This window comes from Hyla sarda, unplaced genomic scaffold, assembly GCF_029499605.1.
Source record: "Hyla sarda isolate aHylSar1 unplaced genomic scaffold, aHylSar1.hap1 scaffold_316, whole genome shotgun sequence".
NCBI lineage: Eukaryota > Metazoa > Chordata > Amphibia > Anura > Hylidae > Hyla > Hyla sarda.
This window is the reverse complement of record NW_026609890.1, coordinates 82,473-101,537: the sequence shown is the minus strand read 5'-3', so window position 1 is coordinate 101,537 and position 19,065 is coordinate 82,473. Positions and strand designations below refer to the sequence as shown.

General features: G+C 43.5%; 11 pseudogenes; all 11 read right to left on the bottom strand.

Moving 5' to 3' along the window:
- Positions 1–453: 453 nt before the first annotated feature.
- On the bottom strand, positions 454–717 carry LOC130329315 (U2 spliceosomal RNA; annotated as a pseudogene).
- Positions 718–2,201: 1,484 nt separating this feature from the next.
- LOC130329353 (U2 spliceosomal RNA) lies at positions 2,202–2,465 on the bottom strand (annotated as a pseudogene).
- Positions 2,466–3,948: 1,483 nt separating this feature from the next.
- LOC130329352 (U2 spliceosomal RNA) lies at positions 3,949–4,212 on the bottom strand (annotated as a pseudogene).
- A 1,478-nt stretch (positions 4,213–5,690) lies between these two features.
- Positions 5,691–5,954, bottom strand: LOC130329351 (U2 spliceosomal RNA; annotated as a pseudogene).
- Positions 5,955–7,434: 1,480 nt separating this feature from the next.
- On the bottom strand, positions 7,435–7,698 carry LOC130329349 (U2 spliceosomal RNA; annotated as a pseudogene).
- A 1,472-nt stretch (positions 7,699–9,170) lies between these two features.
- On the bottom strand, positions 9,171–9,434 carry LOC130329347 (U2 spliceosomal RNA; annotated as a pseudogene).
- A 1,484-nt stretch (positions 9,435–10,918) lies between these two features.
- On the bottom strand, positions 10,919–11,182 carry LOC130329209 (U2 spliceosomal RNA; annotated as a pseudogene).
- A 1,478-nt stretch (positions 11,183–12,660) lies between these two features.
- LOC130329346 (U2 spliceosomal RNA) lies at positions 12,661–12,924 on the bottom strand (annotated as a pseudogene).
- A 1,473-nt stretch (positions 12,925–14,397) lies between these two features.
- LOC130329345 (U2 spliceosomal RNA) lies at positions 14,398–14,661 on the bottom strand (annotated as a pseudogene).
- Positions 14,662–16,132: 1,471 nt separating this feature from the next.
- On the bottom strand, positions 16,133–16,396 carry LOC130329344 (U2 spliceosomal RNA; annotated as a pseudogene).
- A 1,478-nt stretch (positions 16,397–17,874) lies between these two features.
- On the bottom strand, positions 17,875–18,137 carry LOC130329148 (U2 spliceosomal RNA; annotated as a pseudogene).
- Positions 18,138–19,065: the final 928 nt, after the last annotated feature.

The following is a 19,065-nucleotide window of genomic DNA, read 5'->3' as shown; positions in this document are numbered from 1 at the left end:
GCAGACGGAGACACTCCATTGCAACATTGGTTGTGAGCAGCAGTTTCTAAAAACAAATGCCTCATGGCGGATTTCCCATCCATCAATGGATGGTAAATTTTGTTTTTATCATTCACTGACCACAGATACCAATGCATGGTCAAGCAACAGCAATGACACACCCTTGTGTATAGGCATGAGACCCTCACGTCATTTAACAGGATTCAGCACCACCCACAAGACAGCTACCTGTCATGTCATGTCAAACCTGCACAGGTGTGCTAGATTATTATTATTTAGTTTTATTTTATTTTTTTACACCAATCAGTGTGCAAACATGGTCATTAAAACGCTAAATGAATAGACGTTCATAAACCAGTCAGTGCAACTCATCATTTTGGTCTCCAATTCTCAAACTCAAATTCTCACCCACGGAGGATTAAATGAGAATCTTTCTTGTTTAACACTGGAATGGGGTGGTGCACTGTTCACTACCCGAATATACTGCCACATCGGGTCAATGCATAGGGCGACAGAAGCAAGCTTCCAAATCAGCTCCCTTTCTCAAAAATCCATTTAATTTATGGTCCCCAGATAGGGAACGTATGTATCAGTATGTGCTCACAAGTCACCCAAGTGCAAGTATTCACACAAAAAAAAACGTGCCTCAGGATGCGATCTGTCGCAAGATCCTTTCTTTTTTTACACTTGATCTAAGCCAAAAGGCCTAAAGGGGATAACCGGGAAAGGGGTGGACCCAACCATGTCCCCTTCATGAGCACTCACATTACTCATAGGAATGGAAGGAAGGCTGGCAGCCAACCAGCCTCCCATACACTCTCTGGGTGGGTGGCAGTCAGCCACCCATACATACATACAGCACAGGCTAAACCCACATCATCACTTAAAAAAAGGACAGGCGACCATTGCACTCTGATGGAGCATTTAGCAATGCAATCCATAGCCTGGCTTTTGCCTGAACCCCCATCACTCCTCCTCTTGCATATAAGACAATATTTCAGATCTGCATATGAAAACAACACGCCTACCTTTGTTGCACATAGCTGCCTGCCTGTCTCTAGTTACCCCACTGGCTGTAGCTGCGTCCCTTCCGACATGGAATAACACCAACTGTAACGATAAACTGAAAATTAACAGTATAAACCTGCATCATTTTGGACTCTGGTATTTGCTGAATCCGGGTGACCTGACAATCGATGGTGGTGCCGCTGGTGATTCTGGCCTTCTTGGAATCTGTTGGGCCTATGTGTTAGCTCACACATCACTTGGGTATCCATGGTAACTACCACAACATGGTCATCTGCAGTTTACATCTAGCCCGTGGCATTGAATGGCATTTTAAAAGTGCTAAGGGTCCTGGTGCAATAATCCTCCCATGAGGATCAGCCTCAACGGCTTTGTAGATTGCACTCATGTCAGCAACTCCATATACATTTTTTTTTCTTCATGCTTCTTTCTTCATCCTTTTTTCTTTCTGTCATTCAGACTTTCATTCATTCGATCTCTCTCACTCACTTGCTTTAACTCATTTGTTCTCACTCACTCACTCACTCACTCAATCACTCACTCACTCATTCACTCTCACTCACTCTCACTCTCTCACTCACTCGCTCACTAAGTCAGTCTCTCTCTCTCTCTCTCTCTTTTTCTTTTTATATATATTTTTTTCCGTCTTCTTCTTCTTCTTCTTCTTCTTCTTCTTCTTCTTCAGACCCTGTCATAGCACTAATGCCTTTCCAATACCACCAGCAGATGGAGACACTCCATTGCAACATTGGTTGTGAGCAGCAGTTTCTAAAAACAAATGCCTCATGGCGGATTTCCCATCCATCAATGGATGGTAAATTTTGTTTTTATCATTCACTGACCACAGATACCAATGCATGGTCAAGCAACAGCAATGACACACCCTTGTGTATAGGCATGAGACCCTCACGTCATTTAACAGGATTCAGCACCACCCACAAGACAGCTACCTGTCATGTCATGTCAAACCTGCACAGGTGTGCTAGATTATTATTATTTAGTTTTATTTTATTTTTTTACACCAATCAGTGTGCAAACATGGTCATTAAAACGCTAAATGAATAGACGTTCATAAACCAGTCAGTGCAACTCATCATTTTGGTCTCCAATTCTCAAACTCAAATTCTCACCCACGGAGGATTAAATGAGAATCTTTCTTGTTTAACACTGGAATGGGGTGGTGCACTGTTCACTACCCGAATATACTGCCACATCGGGTCAATGCATAGGGCGACAGAAGCAAGCTTCCAAATCAGCTCCCTTTCTCAAAAATCCATTTAATTTATGGTCCCCAGATAGGGAACGTATGTATCAGTATGTGCTCACAAGTCACCCAAGTGCAAGTATTCACACAAAAAAAAACGTGCCTCAGGATGCGATCTGTCGCAAGATCCTTTCTTTTTTTACACTTGATCTAAGCCAAAAGGCCTAGAGGGGATAACCGGGAAAGGGGTGGACCCAACCATGTCCCCTACATGAGCACTCACATTACTCATAGGAATGGAAGGAAGGCTGGCAGCCAACCAGCCTCCCATACACTCTCTGGGTGGGTGGCAGTCAGCCACCCATACATACATACAGCACAGGCTAAACCCACATCATCACTTAAAAAAAGGACAGGCGACCATTGCACTCTGATGGAGCATTTAGCAATGCAATCCATAGCCTGGCTTTTGCCTGAACCCCCATCACTCCTCCTCTTGCATATAAGACAATATTTCAGATCTGCATATGAAAACAACACGCCTACCTTTGTTGCACATAGCTGCCTGCCTGTCTCTAGTTACCCCACTGGCTGTAGCTGCGTCCCTTCCGACATGGAATAACACCAACTGTAACGATAAACTGAAAATTAACAGTATAAACCTGCATCATTTTGGACTCTGGTATTTGCTGAATCCGGGTGACCTGACAATCGATGGTGGTGCCGCTGGTGATTCTGGCCTTCTTGGAATCTGTTGGGCCTATGTGTTAGCTCACACATCACTTGGGTATCCATGGTAACTACCACAACATGGTCATCTGCAGTTTACATCTAGCCCGTGGCATTGAATGGCATTTTAAAAGTGCTAAGGGTCCTGGTGCAATAATCCTCCCATGAGGATCAGCCTCAACGGCTTTGTAGATTGCACTCATGTCAGCAACTCCATATACATTTTTTTTTCTTCATGCTTCTTTCTTCATCCTTTTTTCTTTCTGTCATTCAGACTTTCATTCATTCGATCTCTCTCACTCACTTGCTTTAACTCATTTGTTCTCACTCACTCACTCACTCAATCACTCACTCACTCATTCACTCTCACTCACTCTCACTCTCTCACTCACTCGCTCACTAAGTCAGTCTCTCTCTCTCTCTCTCTCTTTTTCTTTTTATATATATTTTTTTCCGTCTTCTTCTTCTTCTTCTTCTTCTTCTTCTTCTTCTTCTTCAGACCCTGTCATAGCACTAATGCCTTTCCAATACCACCAGCAGATGGAGACACTCCATTGCAACATTGGTTGTGAGCAGCAGTTTCTAAAAACAAATGCCTCATGGCGGATTTCCCATCCATCAATGGATGGTAAATTTTGTTTTTATCATTCACTGACCACAGATACCAATGCATGGTCAAGCAACAGCAATGACACACCCTTGTGTATAGGCATGAGACCCTCACGTCATTTAACAGGATTCAGCACCACCCACAAGACAGCTACCTGTCATGTCATGTCAAACCTGCACAGGTGTGCTAGATTATTATTATTTAGTTTTATTTTATTTTTTTACACCAATCAGTGTGCAAACATGGTCATTAAAACGCTAAATGAATAGACGTTCATAAACCAGTCAGTGCAACTCATCATTTTGGTCTCCAATTCTCAAACTCAAATTCTCACCCACGGAGGATTAAATGAGAATCTTTCTTGTTTAACACTGGAATGGGGTGGTGCACTGTTCACTACCCGAATATACTGCCACATCGGGTCAATGCATAGGGCGACAGAAGCAAGCTTCCAAATCAGCTCCCTTTCTCAAAAATCCATTTAATTTATGGTCCCCAGATAGGGAACGTATGTATCAGTATGTGCTCACAAGTCACCCAAGTGCAAGTATTCACACAAAAAAAAACGTGCCTCAGGATGCGATCTGTCGCAAGATCCTTTCTTTTTTTACACTTGATCTAAGCCAAAAGGCCTAGAGGGGATAACCGGGAAAGGGGTGGACCCAACCATGTCCCCTTCATGAGCACTCACATTACTCATAGGAATGGAAGGAAGGCTGGCAGCCAACCAGCCTCCCATACACTCTCTGGGTGGGTGGCAGTCAGCCACCCATACATACATACAGCACAGGCTAAACCCACATCATCACTTAAAAAAAGGACAGGCGACCATTGCACTCTGATGGAGCATTTAGCAATGCAATCCATAGCCTGGCTTTTGCCTGAACCCCCATCACTCCTCCTCTTGCATATAAGACAATATTTCAGATCTGCATATGAAAACAACACGCCTACCTTTGTTGCACATAGCTGCCTGCCTGTCTCTAGTTACCCCACTGGCTGTAGCTGCGTCCCTTCCGACATGGAATAACACCAACTGTAACGATAAACTGAAAATTAACAGTATAAACCTGCATCATTTTGGACTCTGGTATTTGCTGAATCCGGGTGACCTGACAATCGATGGTGGTGCCGCTGGTGATTCTGGCCTTCTTGGAATCTGTTGGGCCTATGTGTTAGCTCACACATCACTTGGGTATCCATGGTAACTACCACAACATGGTCATCTGCAGTTTACATCTAGCCCGTGGCATTGAATGGCATTTTAAAAGTGCTAAGGGTCCTGGTGCAATAATCCTCCCATGAGGATCAGCCTCAACGGCTTTGTAGATTGCACTCATGTCAGCAACTCCATATACATTTTTTTTTCTTCATGCTTCTTTCTTCATCCTTTTTTCTTTCTGTCATTCAGACTTTCATTCATTCGATCTCTCTCACTCACTTGCTTTAACTCATTTGTTCTCACTCACTCACTCACTCACTCAATCACTCACTCACTCATTCACTCTCACTCACTCTCACTCTCTCACTCACTCGCTCACTAAGTCAGTCTCTCTCTCTCTCTCTCTCTTTTTCTTTTTATATATATTTTTTTCCGTCTTCTTCTTCTTCTTCTTCTTCTTCTTCTTCAGACCCTGTCATAGCACTAATGCCTTTCCAATACCACCAGCAGATGGAGACACTCCATTGCAACATTGGTTGTGAGCAGCAGTTTCTAAAAACAAATGCCTCATGGCGGATTTCCCATCCATCAATGGATGGTAAATTTTGTTTTTATCATTCACTGACCACAGATACCAATGCATGGTCAAGCAACAGCAATGACACACCCTTGTGTATAGGCATGAGACCCTCACGTCATTTAACAGGATTCAGCACCACCCACAAGACAGCTACCTGTCATGTCATGTCAAACCTGCACAGGTGTGCTAGATTATTATTATTTAGTTTTATTTTATTTTTTTACACCAATCAGTGTGCAAACATGGTCATTAAAACGCTAAATGAATAGACGTTCATAAACCAGTCAGTGCAACTCATCATTTTGGTCTCCAATTCTCAAACTCAAATTCTCACCCACGGAGGATTAAATGAGAATCTTTCTTGTTTAACACTGGAATGGGGTGGTGCACTGTTCACTACCCGAATATACTGCCACATCGGGTCAATGCATAGGGCGACAGAAGCAAGCTTCCAAATCAGCTCCCTTTCTCAAAAATCCATTTAATTTATGGTCCCCAGATAGGGAACGTATGTATCAGTATGTGCTCACAAGTCACCCAAGTGCAAGTATTCACACAAAAAAAAACGTGCCTCAGGATGCGATCTGTCGCAAGATCCTTTCTTTTTTTACACTTGATCTAAGCCAAAAGGCCTAGAGGGGATAACCGGGAAAGGGGTGGACCCAACCATGTCCCCTTCATGAGCACTCACATTACTCATAGGAATGGAAGGAAGGCTGGCAGCCAACCAGCCTCCCATACACTCTCTGGGTGGGTGGCAGTCAGCCACCCATACATACATACAGCACAGGCTAAACCCACATCATCACTTAAAAAAAGGACAGGCGACCATTGCACTCTGATGGAGCATTTAGCAATGCAATCCATAGCCTGGCTTTTGCCTGAACCCCCATCACTCCTCCTCTTGCATATAAGACAATATTTCAGATCTGCATATGAAAACAACACGCCTACCTTTGTTGCACATAGCTGCCTGCCTGTCTCTAGTTACCCCACTGGCTGTAGCTGCGTCCCTTCCGACATGGAATAACACCAACTGTAACGATAAACTGAAAATTAACAGTATAAACCTGCATCATTTTGGACTCTGGTATTTGCTGAATCCGGGTGACCTGACAATCGATGGTGGTGCCGCTGGTGATTCTGGCCTTCTTGGAATCTGTTGGGCCTATGTGTTAGCTCACACATCACTTGGGTATCCATGGTAACTACCACAACATGGTCATCTGCAGTTTACATCTAGCCCGTGGCATTGAATGGCATTTTAAAAGTGCTAAGGGTCCTGGTGCAATAATCCTCCCATGAGGATCAGCCTCAACGGCTTTGTAGATTGCACTCATGTCAGCAACTCCATATACATTTTTTTTTCTTCATGCTTCTTTCTTCATCCTTTTTTCTTTCTGTCATTCAGACTTTCATTCATTCGATCTCTCTCACTCACTTGCTTTAACTCATTTGTTCTCACTCACTCACTCACTCACTCAATCACTCACTCACTCATTCACTCTCACTCACTCTCACTCTCTCACTCACTCGCTCACTAAGTCAGTCTCTCTCTCTCTCTCTCTCTCTTTTTCTTTTTATATATATTTTTTTCCGTCTTCTTCTTCTTCTTCTTCTTCTTCTTCTTCAGACCCTGTCATAGCACTAATGCCTTTCCAATACCACCAGCAGATGGAGACACTCCATTGCAACATTGGTTGTGAGCAGCAGTTTCTAAAAACAAATGCCTCATGGCGGATTTCCCATCCATCAATGGATGGTAAATTTTGTTTTTATCATTCACTGACCACAGATACCAATGCATGGTCAAGCAACAGCAATGACACACCCTTGTGTATAGGCATGAGACCCTCACGTCATTTAACAGGATTCAGCACCACCCACAAGACAGCTACCTGTCATGTCATGTCAAACCTGCACAGGTGTGCTAGATTATTATTATTTAGTTTTATTTTATTTTTTTACACCAATCAGTGTGCAAACATGGTCATTAAAACGCTAAATGAATAGACGTTCATAAACCAGTCAGTGCAACTCATCATTTTGGTCTCCAATTCTCAAACTCAAATTCTCACCCACGGAGGATTAAATGAGAATCTTTCTTGTTTAACACTGGAATGGGGTGGTGCACTGTTCACTACCCGAATATACTGCCACATCGGGTCAATGCATAGGGCGACAGAAGCAAGCTTCCAAATCAGCTCCCTTTCTCAAAAATCCATTTAATTTATGGTCCCCAGATAGGGAACGTATGTATCAGTATGTGCTCACAAGTCACCCAAGTGCAAGTATTCACACAAAAAAAAACGTGCCTCAGGATGCGATCTGTCGCAAGATCCTTTCTTTTTTTACACTTGATCTAAGCCAAAAGGCCTAGAGGGGATAACCGGGAAAGGGGTGGACCCAACCATGTCCCCTTCATGAGCACTCACATTACTCATAGGAATGGAAGGAAGGCTGGCAGCCAACCAGCCTCCCATACACTCTCTGGGTGGGTGGCAGTCAGCCACCCATACATACATACAGCACAGGCTAAACCCACATCATCACTTAAAAAAAGGACAGGCGACCATTGCACTCTGATGGAGCATTTAACAATGCAATCCATAGCCTGGCTTTTGCCTGAACCCCCATCACTCCTCCTCTTGCATATAAGACAATATTTCAGATCTGCATATGAAAACAACACGCCTACCTTTGTTGCACATAGCTGCCTGCCTGTCTCTAGTTACCCCACTGGCTGTAGCTGCGTCCCTTCCGACATGGAATAACACCAACTGTAACGATAAACTGAAAATTAACAGTATAAACCTGCATCATTTTGGACTCTGGTATTTGCTGAATCCGGGTGACCTGACAATCGATGGTGGTGCCGCTGGTGATTCTGGCCTTCTTGGAATCTGTTGGGCCTATGTGTTAGCTCACACATCACTTGGGTATCCATGGTAACTACCACAACATGGTCATCTGCAGTTTACATCTAGCCCGTGGCATTGAATGGCATTTTAAAAGTGCTAAGGGTCCTGGTGCAATAATCCTCCCATGAGGATCAGCCTCAACGGCTTTGTAGATTGCACTCATGTCAGCAACTCCATATACATTTTTTTTTCTTCATGCTTCTTTCTTCATCCTTTTTTCTTTCTGTCATTCAGACTTTCATTCATTCGATCTCTCTCACTCACTTGCTTTAACTCATTTGTTCTCACTCACTCACTCACTCACTCAATCACTCACTCACTCATTCACTCTCACTCACTCTCACTCTCTCACTCACTCGCTCACTAAGTCAGTCTCTCTCTCTCTCTCTCTCTTTTTCTTTTTATATATATTTTTTTCCGTCTTCTTCTTCTTCTTCTTCTTCTTCAGACCCTGTCATAGCACTAATGCCTTTCCAATACCACCAGCAGATGGAGACACTCCATTGCAACATTGGTTGTGAGCAGCAGTTTCTAAAAACAAATGCCTCATGGCGGATTTCCCATCCATCAATGGATGGTAAATTTTGTTTTTATCATTCACTGACCACAGATACCAATGCATGGTCAAGCAACAGCAATGACACACCCTTGTGTATAGGCATGAGACCCTCACGTCATTTAACAGGATTCAGCACCACCCACAAGACAGCTACCTGTCATGTCATGTCAAACCTGCACAGGTGTGCTAGATTATTATTATTTAGTTTTATTTTATTTTTTTACACCAATCAGTGTGCAAACATGGTCATTAAAACGCTAAATGAATAGACGTTCATAAACCAGTCAGTGCAACTCATCATTTTGGTCTCCAATTCTCAAACTCAAATTCTCACCCACGGAGGATTAAATGAGAATCTTTCTTGTTTAACACTGGAATGGGGTGGTGCACTGTTCACTACCCGAATATACTGCCACATCGGGTCAATGCATAGGGCGACAGAAGCAAGCTTCCAAATCAGCTCCCTTTCTCAAAAATCCATTTAATTTATGGTCCCCAGATAGGGAACGTATGTATCAGTATGTGCTCACAAGTCACCCAAGTGCAAGTATTCACACAAAAAAAAACGTGCCTCAGGATGCGATCTGTCGCAAGATCCTTTCTTTTTTTACACTTGATCTAAGCCAAAAGGCCTAGAGGGGATAACCGGGAAAGGGGTGGACCCAACCATGTCCCCTTCATGAGCACTCACATTACTCATAGGAATGGAAGGAAGGCTGGCAGCCAACCAGCCTCCCATACACTCTCTGGGTGGGTGGCAGTCAGCCACCCATACATACATACAGCACAGGCTAAACCCACATCATCACTTAAAAAAAGGACAGGCGACCATTGCACTCTGATGGAGCATTTAGCAATGCAATCCATAGCCTGGCTTTTGCCTGAACCCCCATCACTCCTCCTCTTGCATATAAGACAATATTTCAGATCTGCATATGAAAACAACACGCCTACCTTTGTTGCACATAGCTGCCTGCCTGTCTCTAGTTACCCCACTGGCTGTAGCTGCGTCCCTTCCGACATGGAATAACACCAACTGTAACGATAAACTGAAAATTAACAGTATAAACCTGCATCATTTTGGACTCTGGTATTTGCTGAATCCGGGTGACCTGACAATCGATGGTGGTGCCGCTGGTGATTCTGGCCTTCTTGGAATCTGTTGGGCCTATGTGTTAGCTCACACATCACTTGGGTATCCATGGTAACTACCACAACATGGTCATCTGCAGTTTACATCTAGCCCGTGGCATTGAATGGCATTTTAAAAGTGCTAAGGGTCCTGGTGCAATAATCCTCCCATGAGGATCAGCCTCAACGGCTTTGTAGATTGCACTCATGTCAGCAACTCCATATACATTTTTTTTTCTTCATGCTTCTTTCTTCATCCTTTTTTCTTTCTGTCATTCAGACTTTCATTCATTCGATCTCTCTCACTCACTTGCTTTAACTCATTTGTTCTCACTCACTCACTCACTCACTCAATCACTCACTCACTCATTCACTCTCACTCACTCTCACTCTCTCACTCACTCGCTCACTAAGTCAGTCTCTCTCTCTCTCTCTCTCTTTTTCTTTTTATATATATTTTTTTCCGTCTTCTTCTTCTTCTTCTTCTTCTTCTTCTTCTTCTTCAGACCCTGTCATAGCACTAATGCCTTTCCAATACCACCAGCAGATGGAGACACTCCATTGCAACATTGGTTGTGAGCAGCAGTTTCTAAAAACAAATGCCTCATGGCGGATTTCCCATCCATCAATGGATGGTAAATTTTGTTTTTATCATTCACTGACCACAGATACCAATGCATGGTCAAGCAACAGCAATGACACACCCTTGTGTATAGGCATGAGACCCTCACGTCATTTAACAGGATTCAGCACCACCCACAAGACAGCTACCTGTCATGTCATGTCAAACCTGCACAGGTGTGCTAGATTATTATTATTTAGTTTTATTTTATTTTTTTACACCAATCAGTGTGCAAACATGGTCATTAAAACGCTAAATGAATAGACGTTCATAAACCAGTCAGTGCAACTCATCATTTTGGTCTCCAATTCTCAAACTCAAATTCTCACCCACGGAGGATTAAATGAGAATCTTTCTTGTTTAACACTGGAATGGGGTGGTGCACTGTTCACTACCCGAATATACTGCCACATCGGGTCAATGCATAGGGCGACAGAAGCAAGCTTCCAAATCAGCTCCCTTTCTCAAAAATCCATTTAATTTATGGTCCCCAGATAGGGAACGTATGTATCAGTATGTGCTCACAAATCACCCAAGTGCAAGTATTCACACAAAAAAAAACGTGCCTCAGGATGCGATCTGTCGCAAGATCCTTTCTTTTTTTACACTTGATCTAAGCCAAAAGGCCTAGAGGGGATAACCGGGAAAGGGGTGGACCCAACCATGTCCCCTTCATGAGCACTCACATTACTCATAGGAATGGAAGGAAGGCTGGCAGCCAACCAGCCTCCCATACACTCTCTGGGTGGGTGGCAGTCAGCCACCCATACATACATACAGCACAGGCTAAACCCACATCATCACTTAAAAAAAGGACAGGCGACCATTGCACTCTGATGGAGCATTTAGCAATGCAATCCATAGCCTGGCTTTTGCCTGAACCCCCATCACTCCTCCTCTTGCATATAAGACAATATTTCAGATCTGCATATGAAAACAACACGCCTACCTTTGTTGCACATAGCTGCCTGCCTGTCTCTAGTTACCCCACTGGCTGTAGCTGCGTCCCTTCCGACATGGAATAACACCAACTGTAACGATAAACTGAAAATTAACAGTATAAACCTGCATCATTTTGGACTCTGGTATTTGCTGAATCCGGGTGACCTGACAATCGATGGTGGTGCCGCTGGTGATTCTGGCCTTCTTGGAATCTGTTGGGCCTATGTGTTAGCTCACACATCACTTGGGTATCCATGGTAACTACCACAACATGGTCATCTGCAGTTTACATCTAGCCCGTGGCATTGAATGGCATTTTAAAAGTGCTAAGGGTCCTGGTGCAATAATCCTCCCATGAGGATCAGCCTCAACGGCTTTGTAGATTGCACTCATGTCAGCAACTCCATATACATTTTTTTTTCTTCATGCTTCTTTCTTCATCCTTTTTTCTTTCTGTCATTCAGACTTTCATTCATTCGATCTCTCTCACTCACTTGCTTTAACTCATTTGTTCTCACTCACTCACTCACTCACTCAATCACTCACTCACTCATTCACTCTCACTCACTCTCACTCTCTCACTCACTCGCTCACTAAGTCAGTCTCTCTCTCTCTCTCTCTCTTTTTCTTTTTATATATATTTTTTTCCGTCTTCTTCTTCTTCTTCTTCTTCTTCTTCTTCAGACCCTGTCATAGCACTAATGCCTTTCCAATACCACCAGCAGATGGAGACACTCCATTGCAACATTGGTTGTGAGCAGCAGTTTCTAAAAACAAATGCCTCATGGCGGATTTCCCATCCATCAATGGATGGTAAATTTTGTTTTTATCATTCACTGACCACAGATACCAATGCATGGTCAAGCAACAGCAATGACACACCCTTGTGTATAGGCATGAGACCCTCACGTCATTTAACAGGATTCAGCACCACCCACAAGACAGCTACCTGTCATGTCATGTCAAACCTGCACAGGTGTGCTAGATTATTATTATTTAGTTTTATTTTATTTTTTTACACCAATCAGTGTGCAAACATGGTCATTAAAACGCTAAATGAATAGACGTTCATAAACCAGTCAGTGCAACTCATCATTTTGGTCTCCAATTCTCAAACTCAAATTCTCACCCACGGAGGATTAAATGAGAATCTTTCTTGTTTAACACTGGAATGGGGTGGTGCACTGTTCACTACCCGAATATACTGCCACATCGGGTCAATGCATAGGGCGACAGAAGCAAGCTTCCAAATCAGCTCCCTTTCTCAAAAATCCATTTAATTTATGGTCCCCAGATAGGGAACGTATGTATCAGTATGTGCTCACAAGTCACCCAAGTGCAAGTATTCACACAAAAAAAAACGTGCCTCAGGATGCGATCTGTCGCAAGATCCTTTCTTTTTTTACACTTGATCTAAGCCAAAAGGCCTAGAGGGGATAACCGGGAAAGGGGTGGACCCAACCATGTCCCCTTCATGAGCACTCACATTACTCATAGGAATGGAAGGAAGGCTGGCAGCCAACCAGCCTCCCATACACTCTCTGGGTGGGTGGCAGTCAGCCACCCATACATACATACAGCACAGGCTAAACCCACATCATCACTTAAAAAAAGGACAGGCGACCATTGCACTCTGATGGAGCATTTAGCAATGCAATCCATAGCCTGGCTTTTGCCTGAACCCCCATCACTCCTCCTCTTGCATATAAGACAATATTTCAGATCTGCATATGAAAACAACACGCCTACCTTTGTTGCACATAGCTGCCTGCCTGTCTCTAGTTACCCCACTGGCTGTAGCTGCGTCCCTTCCGACATGGAATAACACCAACTGTAACGATAAACTGAAAATTAACAGTATAAACCTGCATCATTTTGGACTCTGGTATTTGCTGAATCCGGGTGACCTGACAATCGATGGTGGTGCCGCTGGTGATTCTGGCCTTCTTGGAATCTGTTGGGCCTATGTGTTAGCTCACACATCACTTGGGTATCCATGGTAACTACCACAACATGGTCATCTGCAGTTTACATCTAGCCCGTGGCATTGAATGGCATTTTAAAAGTGCTAAGGGTCCTGGTGCAATAATCCTCCCATGAGGATCAGCCTCAACGGCTTTGTAGATTGCACTCATGTCAGCAACTCCATATACATTTTTTTTTCTTCATGCTTCTTTCTTCATCCTTTTTTCTTTCTGTCATTCAGACTTTCATTCATTCGATCTCTCTCACTCACTTGCTTTAACTCATTTGTTCTCACTCACTCACTCAATCACTCACTCACTCATTCACTCTCACTCACTCTCACTCTCTCACTCACTCGCTCACTAAGTCAGTCTCTCTCTCTCTCTCTCTCTTTTTCTTTTTATATATATTTTTTTCCGTCTTCTTCTTCTTCTTCTTCTTCTTCTTCTTCTTCAGACCCTGTCATAGCACTAATGCCTTTCCAATACCACCAGCAGATGGAGACACTCCATTGCAACATTGGTTGTGAGCAGCAGTTTCTAAAAACAAATGCCTCATGGCGGATTTCCCATCCATCAATGGATGGTAAATTTTGTTTTTATCATTCACTGACCACAGATACCAATGCATGGTCAAGCAACAGCAATGACACACCCTTGTGTATAGGCATGAGACCCTCACGTCATTTAACAGGATTCAGCACCACCCACAAGACAGCTACCTGTCATGTCATGTCAAACCTGCACAGGTGTGCTAGATTATTATTATTTAGTTTTATTTTATTTTTTTACACCAATCAGTGTGCAAACATGGTCATTAAAACGCTAAATGAATAGACGTTCATAAACCAGTCAGTGCAACTCATCATTTTGGTCTCCAATTCTCAAACTCAAATTCTCACCCACGGAGGATTAAATGAGAATCTTTCTTGTTTAACACTGGAATGGGGTGGTGCACTGTTCACTACCCGAATATACTGCCACATCGGGTCAATGCATAGGGCGACAGAAGCAAGCTTCCAAATCAGCTCCCTTTCTCAAAAATCCATTTAATTTATGGTCCCCAGATAGGGAACGTATGTATCAGTATGTGCTCACAAGTCACCCAAGTGCAAGTATTCACACAAAAAAAAACGTGCCTCAGGATGCGATCTGTCGCAAGATCCTTTCTTTTTTTACACTTGATCTAAGCCAAAAGGCCTAGAGGGGATAACCGGGAAAGGGGTGGACCCAACCATGTCCCCTACATGAGCACTCACATTACTCATAGGAATGGAAGGAAGGCTGGCAGCCAACCAGCCTCCCATACACTCTCTGGGTGGGTGGCAGTCAGCCACCCATACATACATACAGCACAGGCTAAACCCACATCATCACTTAAAAAAAGGACAGGCGACCATTGCACTCTGATGGAGCATTAGCAATGCAATCCATAGCCTGGCTTTTGCCTGAACCCCCATCACTCCTCCTCTTGCATATAAGACAATATTTCAGATCTGCATATGAAAACAACACGCCTACCTTTGTTGCACATAGCTGCCTGCCTGTCTCTAGTTACCCCACTGGCTGTAGCTGCGTCCCTTCCGACATGGAATAACACCAACTGTAACGATAAACTGAAAATTAACAGTATAAACCTGCATCATTTTGGACTCTGGTATTTGCTGAATCCGGGTGACCTGACAATCGATGGTGGTGCCGCTGGTGATTCTGGCCTTCTTGGAATCTGTTGGGCCTATGTGTTAGCTCACACATCACTTGGGTATCCATGGTAACTACCACAACATGGTCATCTGCAGTTTACATCTAGCCCGTGGCATTGAATGGCATTTTAAAAGTGCTAAGGGTCCTGGTGCAATAATCCTCCCATGAGGATCAGCCTCAACGGCTTTGTAGATTGCACTCATGTCAGCAACTCCATATACATTTTTTTTTCTTCATGCTTCTTTCTTCATCCTTTTTTCTTTCTGTCATTCAGACTTTCATTCATTCGATCTCTCTCACTCACTTGCTTTAACTCATTTGTTCTCACTCACTCACTCACTCACTCAATCACTCACTCACTCATTCACTCTCACTCACTCTCACTCTCTCACTCACTCGCTCACTAAGTCAGTCTCTCTCTCTCTCTCTCTCTTTTTCTTTTTATATATATTTTTTTCCGTCTTCTTCTTCTTCTTCTTCTTCTTCAGACCCTGTCATAGCACTAATGCCTTTCCAATACCACCAGCAGATGGAGACACTCCATTGCAACATTGGTTGTGAGCAGCAGTTTCTAAAAACAAATGCCTCATGGCGGATTTCCCATCCATCAATGGATGGTAAATTTTGTTTTTATCATTCACTGACCACAGATACCAATGCATGGTCAAGCAACAGCAATGACACACCCTTGTGTATAGGCATGAGACCCTCACGTCATTTAACAGGATTCAGCACCACCCACAAAACAGCTACCTGTCATGTCATGTCAAACCTGCACAGGTGTGCTAGATTATTATTATTTAGTTTTATTTTATTTTTTTACACCAATCAGTGTGCAAACATGGTCATTAAAACGCTAAATGAATAGACGTTCATAAACCAGTCAGTGCAACTCATCATTTTGGTCTCCAATTCTCAAACTCAAATTCTCACCCACGGAGGATTAAATGAGAATCTTTCTTGTTTAACACTGGAATGGGGTGGTGCACTGTTCACTACCCGAATATACTGCCACATCGGGTCAATGCATAGGGCGACAGAAGCAAGCTTCCAAATCAGCTCCCTTTCTCAAAAATCCATTTAATTTATGGTCCCCAGATAGGGAACGTATGTATCAGTATGTGCTCACAAGTCACCCAAGTGCAAGTATTCACACAAAAAAAAACGTGCCTCAGGATGCGATCTGTCGCAAGATCCTTTCTTTTTTTACACTTGATCTAAGCCAAAAGGCCTAGAGGGGATAACCGGGAAAGGGGTGGACCCAACCATGTCCCCTTCATGAGCACTCACATTACTCATAGGAATGGAAGGAAGGCTGGCAGCCAACCAGCCTCCCATACACTCTCTGGATGGGTGGCAGTCAGCCACCCATACATACATACAGCACAGGCTAAACCCACATCATCACTTAAAAAAAGGACAGGCGACCATTGCACTCTGATGGAGCATTTAGCAATGCAATCCATAGCCTGGCTTTTGCCTGAACCCCCATCACTCCTCCTCTTGCATATAAGACAATATTTCAGATCTGCATATGAAAACAACACGCCTACCTTTGTTGCACATAGCTGCCTGCCTGTCTCTAGTTACCCCACTGGCTGTAGCTGCGTCCCTTCCGACATGGAATAACACCAACTGTAACGATAAACTGAAAATTAACAGTATAAACCTGCATCATTTTGGACTCTGGTATTTGCTGAATCCGGGTGACCTGACAATCGATGGTGGTGCCGCTGGTGATTCTGGCCTTCTTGGAATCTGTTGGGCCTATGTGTTAGCTCACACATCACTTGGGTATCCATGGTAACTACCACAACATGGTCATCTGCAGTTTACATCTAGCCCGTGGCATTGAATGGCATTTTAAAAGTGCTAAGGGTCCTGGTGCAATAATCCTCCCATGAGGATCAGCCTCAACGGCTTTGTAGATTGCACTCATGTCAGCAACTCCATATACATTTTTTTTTCTTCATGCTTCTTTCTTCATCCTTTTTTCTTTCTGTCATTCAGACTTTCATTCATTCGATCTCTCTCACTCACTTGCTTTAACTCATTTGTTCTCACTCACTCACTCACTCACTCAATCACTCACTCACTCATTCACTCTCACTCACTCTCACTCTCTCACTCACTCGCTCACTAAGTCAGTCTCTCTCTCTCTCTCTCTCTTTTTCTTTTTATATATATTTTTTTCCGTCTTCTTCTTCTTCTTCTTCTTCTTCTTCTTCAGACCCTGTCATAGCACTAATGCCTTTCCAATACCACCAGCAGATGGAGACACTCCATTGCAACATTGGTTGTGAGCAGCAGTTTCTAAAAACAAATGCCTCATGGCGGATTTCCCATCCATCAATGGATGGTAAATTTTGTTTTTATCATTCACTGACCACAGATACCAATGCATGGTCAAGCAACAGCAATGACACACCCTTGTGTATAGGCATGAGACCCTCACGTCATTTAACAGGATTCAGCACCACCCACAAGACAGCTACCTGTCATGTCATGTCAAACCTGCACAGGTGTGCTAGATTATTATTATTTAGTTTTATTTTATTTTTTTACACCAATCAGTGTGCAAACATGGTCATTAAAACGCTAAATGAATAGACGTTCATAAACCAGTCAGTGCAACTCATCATTTTGGTCTCCAATTCTCAAACTCAAATTCTCACCCACGGAGGATTAAATGAGAATCTTTCTTGTTTAACACTGGAATGGGGTGGTGCACTGTTCACTACCCGAATATACTGCCACATCGGGTCAATGCATAGGGCGACAGAAGCAAGCTTCCAAATCAGCTCCCTTTCTCAAAAATCCATTTAATTTATGGTCCCCAGATAGGGAACGTATGTATCAGTATGTGCTCACAAGTCACCCAAGTGCAAGTATTCACACAAAAAAAACGTGCCTCAGGATGCGATCTGTCGCAAGATCCTTTCTTTTTTTACACTTGATCTAAGCCAAAAGGCCTAGAGGGGATAACCGGGAAAGGGGTGGACCCAACCATGTCCCCTTCATGAGCACTCACATTACTCATAGGAATGGAAGGAAGGCTGGCAGCCAACCAGCCTCCCATACACTCTCTGGGTGGGTGGCAGTCAGCCACCCATACATACATACAGCACAGGCTAAACCCACATCATCACTTAAAAAAAGGACAGGCGACCATTGCACTCTGATGGAGCATTTAGCAATGCAATCCATAGCCTGGCTTTTGCCTGAACCCCCATCACTCCTCCTCTTGCATATAAGACAATATTTCAGATCTGCATATGAAAACAACACGCCTACCTTTGTTGCACATAGCTGCCTGCCTGTCTCTAGTTACCCCACTGGCTGTAGCTGCGTCCCTTCCGACATGGAATAACACCAACTGTAACGATAAACTGAAAATTAACAGTATAAACCTGCATCATTTTGGACTCTGGTATTTGCTGAATCCGGGTGACCTGACAATCGATGGTGGTGCCGCTGGTGATTCTGGCCTTCTTGGAATCTGTTGGGCCTATGTGTTAGCTCACACATCACTTGGGTATCCATGGTAACTACCACAACATGGTCATCTGCAGTTTACATCTAGCCCGTGGCATTGAATGGCATTTTAAAAGTGCTAAGGGTCCTGGTGCAATAATCCTCCCATGAGGATCAGCCTCAACGGCTTTGTAGATTGCACTCATGTCAGCAACTCCATATACATTTTTTTTTCTTCATGCTTCTTTCTTCATCCTTTTTTCTTTCTGTCATTCAGACTTTCATTCATTCGATCTCTCTCACTCACTTGCTTTAACTCATTTGTTCTCACTCACTCACTCACTCACTCAATCACTCACTCACTCATTCACTCTCACTCACTCTCACTCTCTCACTCACTCGCTCACTAAGTCAGTCTCTCTCTCTCTCTCTCTCTT